This window comes from Ananas comosus, linkage group 1 (genome assembly GCF_001540865.1).
Source record: "Ananas comosus cultivar F153 linkage group 1, ASM154086v1, whole genome shotgun sequence".
Taxonomy (NCBI): Eukaryota; Viridiplantae; Streptophyta; class Magnoliopsida; order Poales; family Bromeliaceae; genus Ananas; species Ananas comosus.
In genome coordinates this window covers 20,526,019-20,536,794 of record NC_033621.1, presented here as the reverse complement: position 1 = coordinate 20,536,794, position 10,776 = coordinate 20,526,019, and the positions used below count along the sequence as shown (strand labels likewise).

General features: G+C 32.3%; 1 long non-coding RNA gene across 1 annotated transcript; it reads left to right on the top strand.

The window, feature by feature from the left end:
* LOC109718978 lies at positions 6,446–7,042 on the top strand. The gene is made up of 3 exons (XR_002218578.1): positions 6,446–6,687; positions 6,757–6,890; positions 6,963–7,042. It is a non-coding gene; the product is annotated as an uncharacterized LOC109718978 (long non-coding RNA).

Here is a 10,776-nt window from a genome sequence, read left to right as displayed (position 1 = left end):
TAATTCATCGCTAATTACCATGGATTGAAAACCTCATTTTACAAGTTTAAATCTCTTAAGCATCACCACAAAAGAAGCAAAACGAGTAGAAGCAATTGCAAGTAGTTTCAAAGGTACAAACTTATTAAACATAGACAATCGCATAGAGTGGTTCATAATAAAATTTTTTACAACCATCCGACAGATATTTCCTTTAGAGTTTGAAAGATTGTAAAGAAGAATTTTAGAGAAAATTTCTAAGTCATGAATATTTTTTGCAAATTAATTTGGATTTCTCTTCCACCTTCCGATTTTCTTTGTACCCTTCAACAAAGCAAATTGCAAGTAAAATAGACTGACGGAGTGGCAGCAAGATTTTGATAGATTTAGGCTCATTTATGCAATAAAGACTAGAATGTAATCTTTGTTACCATCAAAAAATATTCTTTAGATGTCAGAATAAGTTATCTAATAATAACTTTTCACTATAAATTTTTTTTTTTTTTTTATGTGATTGGAAGCAAAGAGTTTGAATTTTGCTCATTTTATTTGGTAGAATATCATATTTCACTTACAAATATAATATATTTTATTTCGAAAATAATGACTGAAGATCAAGATTGTATTTTACTTAAGATATTGCATCACACTGTTCATCTACCCAATATTACAATTTTTTTAATAAATTTAAAAAATTAAGTAGTAAAGTGAATTCTAAATCCCCCATAAAGTAGAAGAAAACGTTCGATTAAGGATTTAAGTGTTCATCTGCAAGAGCCTTGGCCACTATGCCGACAAAATATCCACAAGATACATGACCGCCGTGCCAATAGAGATGTATATGGATCAAATCGGATTTGTATAGGTAATATACTATACTCATATCCTAAAAAATGGGTAGAAAAAAAATATACCTTATCTATTCAACTTCGGAATAGTTTGGATCTGGATATTTAAGTTATATTAATGTACCAATCGGATCCAGTTGAGCAGGTCTGGATAGTGATTATTTGTATACTACCTGCTCAAAATCCAATACGGATTGAGTCTGGATCGAATACGTATACCCATATGTGCATGATATGAAAACACAAATACTTATTACATAATAAATTCAAAATAAAAATACAAAATTTGTAATAGTTATGATATGATTTACTCTACATAAAATGTCTATATTTAAAAAATTATCACGGCTTAAATTTTTATAATGGGGTTTTAAGAATGAAGTGTATAAAATTTACTGATACACCTGGTGCGTAAAATATTGTCCTAACTTTCCCTTCTTAACAATGAAAACTTATTGCCTACACCCGGTCTACTGATAAATTACCTACATCAAATCTATTTTTTAATGATTAATATTGTAAAATCAAAATCTAATCCAATACGCGCAATCTAATCTAAACTATATAAAAAAAATATAGAATTTATAGAATTATAGAATTTCTGGGTTTTAAGAAGGTATTGTGTATTAGATTTTCAATTTTTCTCATACACCTGGTGCACAAAATAATATCTTCTCTATTATTTTATATTTTTATTATTTTATTGATTTATTTAAGTAATTTTAATATTTTTTTCTAATCATTGACAATGTGCTTTTATTAAATAATTTTATTACTAATAACCTCTTAAAAAATTTTACATCACACATATACCACTTTACATTATTTTCATTTAAATTAATTTAATTATTAAATTATTTTTAGTTATATTTATTTAATTAGTAATTATGATAATATAATAAGATAAAAATATTAATTAATATTTATTATTATAATATTTTATATCTTTGAACTAGTTTTACATGAAATCAAATAATTTCTAAATATGATAAATAATAATATAATTTTTATTTTTTTATTTTATTTTATTTATTTATTTTTGTATTTTATTTATGAAATTATATTTTTTTTTAGAACGGTATTGAGGAAATTATTCCAAAAATATATCACATTGCGAATTTCATGTACAAAATTATCTCAAAAAAAAGAAGATGACCCTTGCCACAGAGATCTAGTTTGATTATGCATTTTCTAAATATTTAATTTTATATTTTACAATGGTAAAAAAAAATTTAGAAGTATAAATACATGCTCTTCTAGTGACACTCATCAGTGCAATTTTATTGCATAACAAAAAAAATAAAAATACTTTGTAATTCTTTAATTTTTTCCAAAATATAAAATTAAGTAATTTTTAGAGCTCATTACCAAACTAGAGTCCAATTGGATCCAAATCATAAAATTAAGGGTAAACTTCAAATACCACCCATGTGATTTTACATTTTTTTCACTTTAATATCCTAGTGTTAAAGTGTATCATTTTAATATTTCATGGTTTTATTTTTTCTTTTCCTCAGTACCTCCGTTTAACCCTATGTTAAATCATATACAAAACACTTCAGATATCCCACCAATAGTTTATCGAATATTCACTTTAGTACTATGTGGTTTACCGAATTTTCACTTTAATACCATATGGTTTTAATTTGTCACTAATTTAACAAAAAAATTAACGTAGAAAATAATGAAAATAGTAAAAATAAAATTACAGGGTACTGAAGTGGTACATTTTAAATTATAATAAAAAAGTGCGCAATATCAGGGATGATACTTAAAGTTTGAATTGAGTTAGAATACTTTTAGAAGCACCATCTTCTTGGTGCTTCTAAATTTTTAGCCTTTAGATCTACTTCTTGATTACTAATAGTTTTTGGATTAAATACTATTTCACCTACCACCATCATCTCAACCCTACATTTCTTCATCCAAAAACTAAAAACTCAAAAGTACCATCTCTTTGATGTTTTTGAAAGCACTCTAGCTCAACTCTTAGCCACCGTTTGGCTGGGGGTTAAGGGGTGGAATAACCCCTTAACCCCCATATTATCCCCAAACATTTTAAAAAATAGGTAGGGTTAGCTAACCCCACCTCAAATGGGTTATTCCGGTTTAGCTAATCCCACCTAACCCTACCAAACATCAACCAAATACTATTTTTTATTTATAATAATCCACTATCCTTCTTATCCCACCTACTCCAACCAAATATTATTTTTCACTATTCTAGATTAACTCCAACCTCCAACAAAACACAAAAATACTTTAACCCTATCTTAATCCCGAACTTAATTCTATTTCTAGAATAACTAATTTTTTTTAATCCCGAACCAAACGGTAGCTTAAAGTTTTTTCTAAAATTAACTACTAACTTTACGTGGTGGCACATTGAGTCACCGCACCACGGCGGGCCCACCATTTCCCATCATGTATCCCGTCACCGCCCAAAAAATTAAATTGATTGAGACTCGCAGGACTACCGGCTGAGGAGATAGTTTCACATTCGGTTCGCCATTTTTTTATCCAGAAATTAAAATCGAAATGAAAAATCTATTTGTAGATGTTTGGTATACGACAGTTCCATTTTGATTCTGATTTTCGGATGAATAAAAATTTTCTAATCACTTTTTTTTTTTTCAATCTGGCCTAGATTGAAAAAATGCACTTTATGAATCCAGATAAGAAAACACACTCTACAAAAATATCTCAATTATATTATATATTTTTTTTTTAAAATTAAATTTAGTTTCCGACTTTAATTTTTAATTAAAAATACAAATTTAAAATTAGAAATTAAATTTTTAATTCTAGATTTTTATTTAGAAATTAAATTAAAATATAAATTCAATCAAGAATTTTGAATTTAATCTATAGATTTAAAATTTAAATTTTTAATTGTAAGTTTGAATCTGATTCAAATCAAAAATTAGTTTCATATTTTGAATTGTCCACTCAATTTTAAATATTAAATTTTAAAAAATTACATTTTAAATTTTGGCTTATCATTTCAAAATTTTGATGTAAATTTTTAATATTTAACTTTTAGTTTAAATTTAAATTATAAATTTAATTTTATGCTTTGAAGTGCAAACTCAATTTTAAATTATTTTTAGATTTTGTATTTTAATTTTAATTTTAATTTTAATTTTAATTTTATTTTAGTTATTTTTTGATAATCAATTTTTTAAAAAACACTGAAAGTATGAATCAATCATACTTATTCCGATTGTTATTATGAACCAGACATATTGTGAGATTTTATCATTGCGTCTTCGATTCCTATACATTTCGATTCCAATTTTGATTTCATTTTTCATTTTGAACCAAATGTGCCCTACTGGAGATAGTCTCTAAAGTGAGACTATCTCTTACCATCCACGCGACTTTAAAATTCATACCACTCTTACGATGAATGGCAGATGAGTTTGTCTCACTCATCGTACAAACATTCTATTCTCCGATCATGCTGCTTTAAACATTATTTAATTTACGAAATAGAATGGTAGTAGGGGTGGCAATCCAGCTCGCTGTTCGCAAGCCAGCTCGTGTTCGGCTCGAAATGAGCTCGAGATCGAATCGCTCGTTTAGTAAACGAGCCGAACACGAGCTGNTTAATATCTAAATCTATTTTAATTAATCTCTAATATATTTAAATATTAATTCTAATCTAGTTAGGTTTAAATTCTAATTAATATTTAAATTTTAATTTATCTCTAACAGATTTAAAAATTAATTCTAATCCAATTAGAATTCAACTACAAATCTAATCAAATCCTAACAGAGAGAAGGGGGTTTTTGCGTGGATTTCTACGGTTTACGATTATATTAGAGTTAAGGTGCATGGACGTATTAATTAATAGACATTATGTGCGGAGAAAAGACGAAGGATTGAGCCTTTTGGATGGGTTTCTAGGTTTACGGTTAAGATTATGGTGATGGAGAGGGAAGGCAAAGGATTGGTTTTGCGGGATAAAACCCAACAATAAAAGAAACACAACCACATGACATTTCTTTTGGGAATTAATATATAGGTATAAATGATAATTATTTTAACTTTTTAATGAATATATATAAATTTTTTGGCACTATAAATAATAAATTATGTATAGCAGAGAATTTTCTTTCTTCAACCATATGAATTATCAATAAAAAATTCATTAACTTTTATTCGTATGAAAAATATAATAATATTTTAATAAAATTAACTATTTATTTATAATAAATATAATAATATTATGTTTAGTTGTTTCCAAACCGGGTCTGTATCCTAATTTTTTTAAAGATGTCGAGTTGCTGTGTCCAAATAGTGTTGTATCCCATGTGAGTGTCCATGATGCCTACCTAAAGTTCAAACAAATAAAAAGTCCAAACGCTTCTATTGTCGTAGGAAGCTAAATTGTGCATTTACTTTTTAGTGGAAAGTTGGCGAGGAAATTTCAAGTAGAAAGTTATTAGGATTTTTGCGGACAACTCTATTCAAATAGTATTTTTCACATAAAAAGGAATTCCAAAATTTAAATAAAATAGTATTTTTGAAGTCAAAATGTTATCGACTAATTGAAGTCAAACAAATTGAAAGTTTGGACAGTAAAATCAAAATTTTGAAAAATTTGATAGCTAATTCAAAATTATCCATATTTGATATTAGTTTCGTACTTTTTTACCTATCACTAATGCACTTCTATTAGCTTTTCTTTTTTGGATTTTATTGAAAGATATAGTAGGACAACCAATATCAAGTCATAGCTGTGACAGACTTAAAGGAAAATTGCATGTCTAGTTCATGCGCCCCTCGCCTTCTTTCGCGAAGTGAGCAGGTCTACCTCTCAATTTACTAAGTCAGAATCTACTCGTTCTAAAACTAAGTATGAGAGAGAGAGAGAGAGAGAGAGAGAAAGAGAGAGGAACGCTCTTAGCTTTCTATTGCTTGAAGTAGAGGATTATAAATAAGGAGTCTAAGTTGAGAGGGTAGAGGTTACATCTATTTATAGACCACTCGCCGCCCATAGCTCAAACAGAAAAGTGCCAAGTGACGTAAAACTACAAGTCAAAATAGAAGTCTACAAGCTGCTAAGAGTTTCTAACAAATATATTTTCTAGAAACCTAGAAATCCCAAGAGGCTCTTGACTTTTCGGTATCCGTGCCATCAGTCTTGATTCTGTAGAGATATTTTTAGAAGATTTGGATAACACCTCCGACAGATATCCCCTTTAGAGTTTGAGGGGTTGCAAAAAAGAATTTTGGAGAAAATTTTTAAGTCATGACAAAGCGCTTTTTTTGATATTTTTTGCAAATTAATTTGGATTTCTCTTCCACTTTCCGATTTTCTTTGTAGCTTTCAACAAAGCAAATTGCAAGTAAAATAGACTGACGGAGTGACAACAAGATTTTTATAGATTTAGGCTCATGTTAGAACAGATACCGCAAAGAAAATCTGATTTTGATTAAAATCTAACTAATTTATAATAAAGATAAATAAATCAACTTACAGATGACGCAAATATTCTAATAAAAATTTGATCTTATCCGGAAGTGTAGTACCTTTAGCTTTTGAGTTGGTGAGGAAAAAAAAAAAATCTTTTAAGTAGGTGGATAAGTATCTCACCAACTCCCTCCTGATACTTATCAACTCAACCCATTGAAACTAATTAGCCTTCTCTCTCTATCCCTCCTTAATTTAGCTCGTGGGCAAGGTGGAGAGCTCGAACTCGGGTGGAGTTGCCGTGGAGCTCGGATCGACGTCGACGTCGCGCCACGGTGCCGTTCGAGCGGGTCTTCGTCATCGTAGCGCTGCGAGGAAGCTAGGCGAGGGTGCGTTTTCGTCGTTCTCGACGCCGCGTCAATGTCCGATTAGCCTTTGAGGTGAGTGTTCCGTTGCATTGCTTCAAGTATTGTCATTTCGAGCTTGGTGCTGATTTGCAGAATTTCCAGCGTCGACCGTCGGCGTTTCGACTCCCTCTCGACGTAGGAGCAGCGGATTTCGACGAGACTTGGTTCGTTGGATTCGGGACTTCGAGAGGAATCCACGAAGCCCTTACTTGCTGGTTTTGGTGGAGGTTTTCTTGGTCGGAATTATTCTCTTCTCTGCTGCTGTTTTTGAGGCAGAATCGGTGCTCATTTTCGGATTTTACGTGTAGAGTTTGGCGGGAGCGTGATTTCTGGCCTTTGGAGGTTTGCGGATTGATCCAGCAGGGTGTTCCTTTGCTTCAGGACGTCCCCTAGTGCTGGGGAACTTAGCATTTTAGTCGGTTACACAACATCAGCTTACTCACTAAGTTCTTATTGGTCAACCATGTATCAGGATCTTGATTTCGTATTCTAATTTAGCTCAAAATTCACTGATTATCTGTAGATTGTGAAATGTGAATCTTGGCAACGCATGTTTTAAACTAAGTATATTATACGATTTGGGACTTGATTGAAAATGTATAAGGAGAAAATTCGCGCTTTTGACCTGTCACTTGTATAAACTGCCTGATTGTATTGCCTCTAGAGCCAGTTAAGACAAATGTAACTGTCGGCAGTATTTGAGACGATACTCGCCAATAGTTTAAAATATATTTACACTCGTGCTGGTTCGCCGAGTGATTTTTTACGCGGTCCGTCAGTTATTTCGGACTGTTGGTGCCGTTAATGACGGTGGAACCCGTATCGCCTTTTTGGCGTCAGATTGTGCAGATGCACGTTACCCTGTTGGCTTTTAAACATTAGAGTCGGTTTCTTGACTTTTGCTTTTCCGAGCGCCTGTTTGAGCTCGAGCAATACGCTGAGATACTCGTTGGGTAGCACCCACGAGTGCCCTCCGGAGTCAGGCGTTGTGCTTTCGGCGTTGTGTCCACTCATCCATTTGATCTTGCTCTCCACGGACCAGTTAGAGTGGATAGAGCCCGATAGTCGCAACGGGGCAGGGACGGGTGTATTCACAGTCCCGGGGACGGGTATGCTTACAGTCCCGATTTGGATTGGGTCAGATTTGACATTTCCTACAGTTGGTTAGTGTAGAGCATGATAGTGTAGTGGATGATAGCGGTAGAGTGTACTTCCTGCTTTTCCTTCTATCCTTGCTCCCTTCTGTAGACTTAGTGGGTGACCGATGTCGTTTTGGGCGGTACCCACTGAGGACTACTTGTTTTTACAGTAGTTCTCACGCCCAGTTGTTACTTATGTTTTGCAGAGCCACAGGTGCCGGCTGCTGCATCTTCTGCCGATCAGGATCGAGGCAAGGGCGTTGCGAGCTAGAGCCCTACCCGACAGTCAGAGCTAGAGGCTTTCCCCTACTGCAGGTAGTTTTGTTTTGGAGTTTATGTACATAGTTATTTAACTCGCCAGTACGAGTAGCTTTGTATTTTGGATTCTAGCTATGTATATGAAACTCAGATATTTAGCTTATTTTTTTTTTGAGCAGCTCTATGCTACCGTTTGTAGTATTGTATTTCTACAGGTACTTTGACGCTTCGTATACAGGAAAAATTTCTTTGTATACGGCGGATTTGTCAGCGTACCCGGGGAACGAGACATCCGGGGCGTGACAGGAAGCGTACGAGGCACTGCCCTAAGGCATATTCCCGTCCTTACGTGCGGGATTAATCGGAAATAACACGCCAAGGTACGACCGGAATTCCTTCTCCTGCAAGCACGATCGTGAAGAAGGTTGACGAAGATTCTCAACACCCAGTGGATAAAAAAATGAAATATTAAAAAATAAGGATTAATCAATTATTTAATATCTTTTGTACCTACTCTGTTTTATTCTATCTGAAAAACAGAGGAGGAAAAGATGAAGGGAATTTAACGCCCTTTTTCGTTACGAGAAAAAGGCGTATCTCGCGCAACGGACTGAGATTCTGTTGACGCAAGAAACGGACTAAGAAATTGAACGGGAAAAATATCCCGTTAGTTTCTTTCTCATTAAGAAACATAATAAAATAATAAAATAAAATAAAATAAATAAATAAAATAATAAATAATAAATAATAAAACATCAAAGTTCAAATAAAATAAATTCAAACTCAAAATTTTGAGTTTTCACCAACAATCCCCCACAAAACTCAAAATTTTAAAATTACGAATTAAAATCAAATTCACTAGGTGTTTTATACTATGTAATGGGTGATGTGTCTTTAAGAGACTTAACCTCACTTAGTGTAAATAGTTTCCATCAGAAGGAATCGGAGTGAACCAGATCTTGAACTACGTTCCTTTGGCCATGACTTCAACTACCACACACACAGTACAGAATTCTCCGTCGCAGGTCTGTGCGTAAATGGCCATGCACAGTACCTTGATTTTTCATAACAGTTTCTATGGATAGCCCATATCACATAACCGCGGCCACATACGGATACTCTTATATAGGTGGTTTCCTCTAGGGATGTATGTAGAATCACATTTCGCAAAAATTATTGCCTTAGATCCCATTAAGAGCTCTCAGCTCAACCAAATCCACTACACAGAGTACTACTCACCATAGGGATGGGATTGGAGCTAAAGTTTCTATATAAAATTTGTAGAAAGTGCTCTTTGGCCAACCTGACAGCTTGTTTTTACCATATTGAACCTTCTTCAAGAGATTTCCTATTACAAATGTTGGATTCCCACTGCAGGAAGGCCCTTTATGGACAAAGCCTCATCCCCCTCGATGATCTCAAGAGCTTAGTCCTGTTCAGGCCTTTCATTAAGTAATCTGCAAAACTTTATTCAGATCTGATAAAATTTAAAACAATAACATTATGATAAAATTAATCATTTGATAATCTTTTATCTCAACTTTATATGACTTTTAGTCTTAAAATATATCATTTTGTTTAAAATCAAGCACTCGCCGCCCAAAATGAGTGAAAATAAGAAACCATCATAACACCTAAATTTGTCAACTTATAAAAGAGTTTTCCCCCACAAATTCTGAGATACATTAAAATTTTAAAAATATGATATTGACCATATTACATAGGTTTGATTTAACAACAAATAGATGATCCAAATAATTTTAAAATTTTAATTAGATAATTTTAAATAAATCATTGATGCAAGCAAATAGCTAGTATACTGCCAGCAATATATACAATTGTTAGAAGTGATAATTAAATCAAGAAACAGAAATGCTGTTGCAAGTTTGGGAGTCCCTACTTGAGGGGTTTGATAATTAATTGATTTTTGATTTTTTTTTATTTATTGTCTTAGTGATTTATTTATTTATTTTTGAGTTTTTTTTTATTTTGAGATTTTGAATTTTTGTGGGGATTGTTGATGTAAAATTCAAAATCCCTTATTATTATTATTTTTTATTATTTCCGTTGGTTTCGCTCGCGTCCTTTCCGCGCGCGTCCGTTCGGCTCACGTCCGCTCCGCGCGCAACAGTTCGGCGCACGTCCGCTTCGTACGCTTCTGGATTAATATTGTGATATTCTTCTTCCACAATTTTGAAATTTAGCGATTATCGGTGAGTTGATTTTGTTAATTTCATCGCAAAATTGTTAGATTTTATCACAATCGAATTATTCGTTGCGGATTTTTCCCAACAGCTCATTTATGCAATAAAGACTACAAATGATTTGGATAATTTTTGAGAATTATTGAATAATGAAGGATGGCTAGAATGTAATCTTTGTTACCATCAAAAAATATTCTTTAGATGTCAGAATAAGTTATCTGATAATAACTTTTCACTATAAATTTTTTTTTATGTGATTGGAAGCAAAGAGTTTGAATTTTGCTCATTTTATTTGGTAGAATATCATATTTCATTTGGTAGAATATCATATTTCACTTATAAATATAATATATTTTACTTCGAAATAATGACTGAAGATCAAGATTGTATTTTATTTAAGATAATTGCATCACACTCTTCATCTACCCAATATTACAATTTTTTTAATAAATTAAAAAAATTAAGTAGTAAAGTGAATTCTAAATCCCCCATTAATTAGAAGAAAACGTTCGATTAAGGAT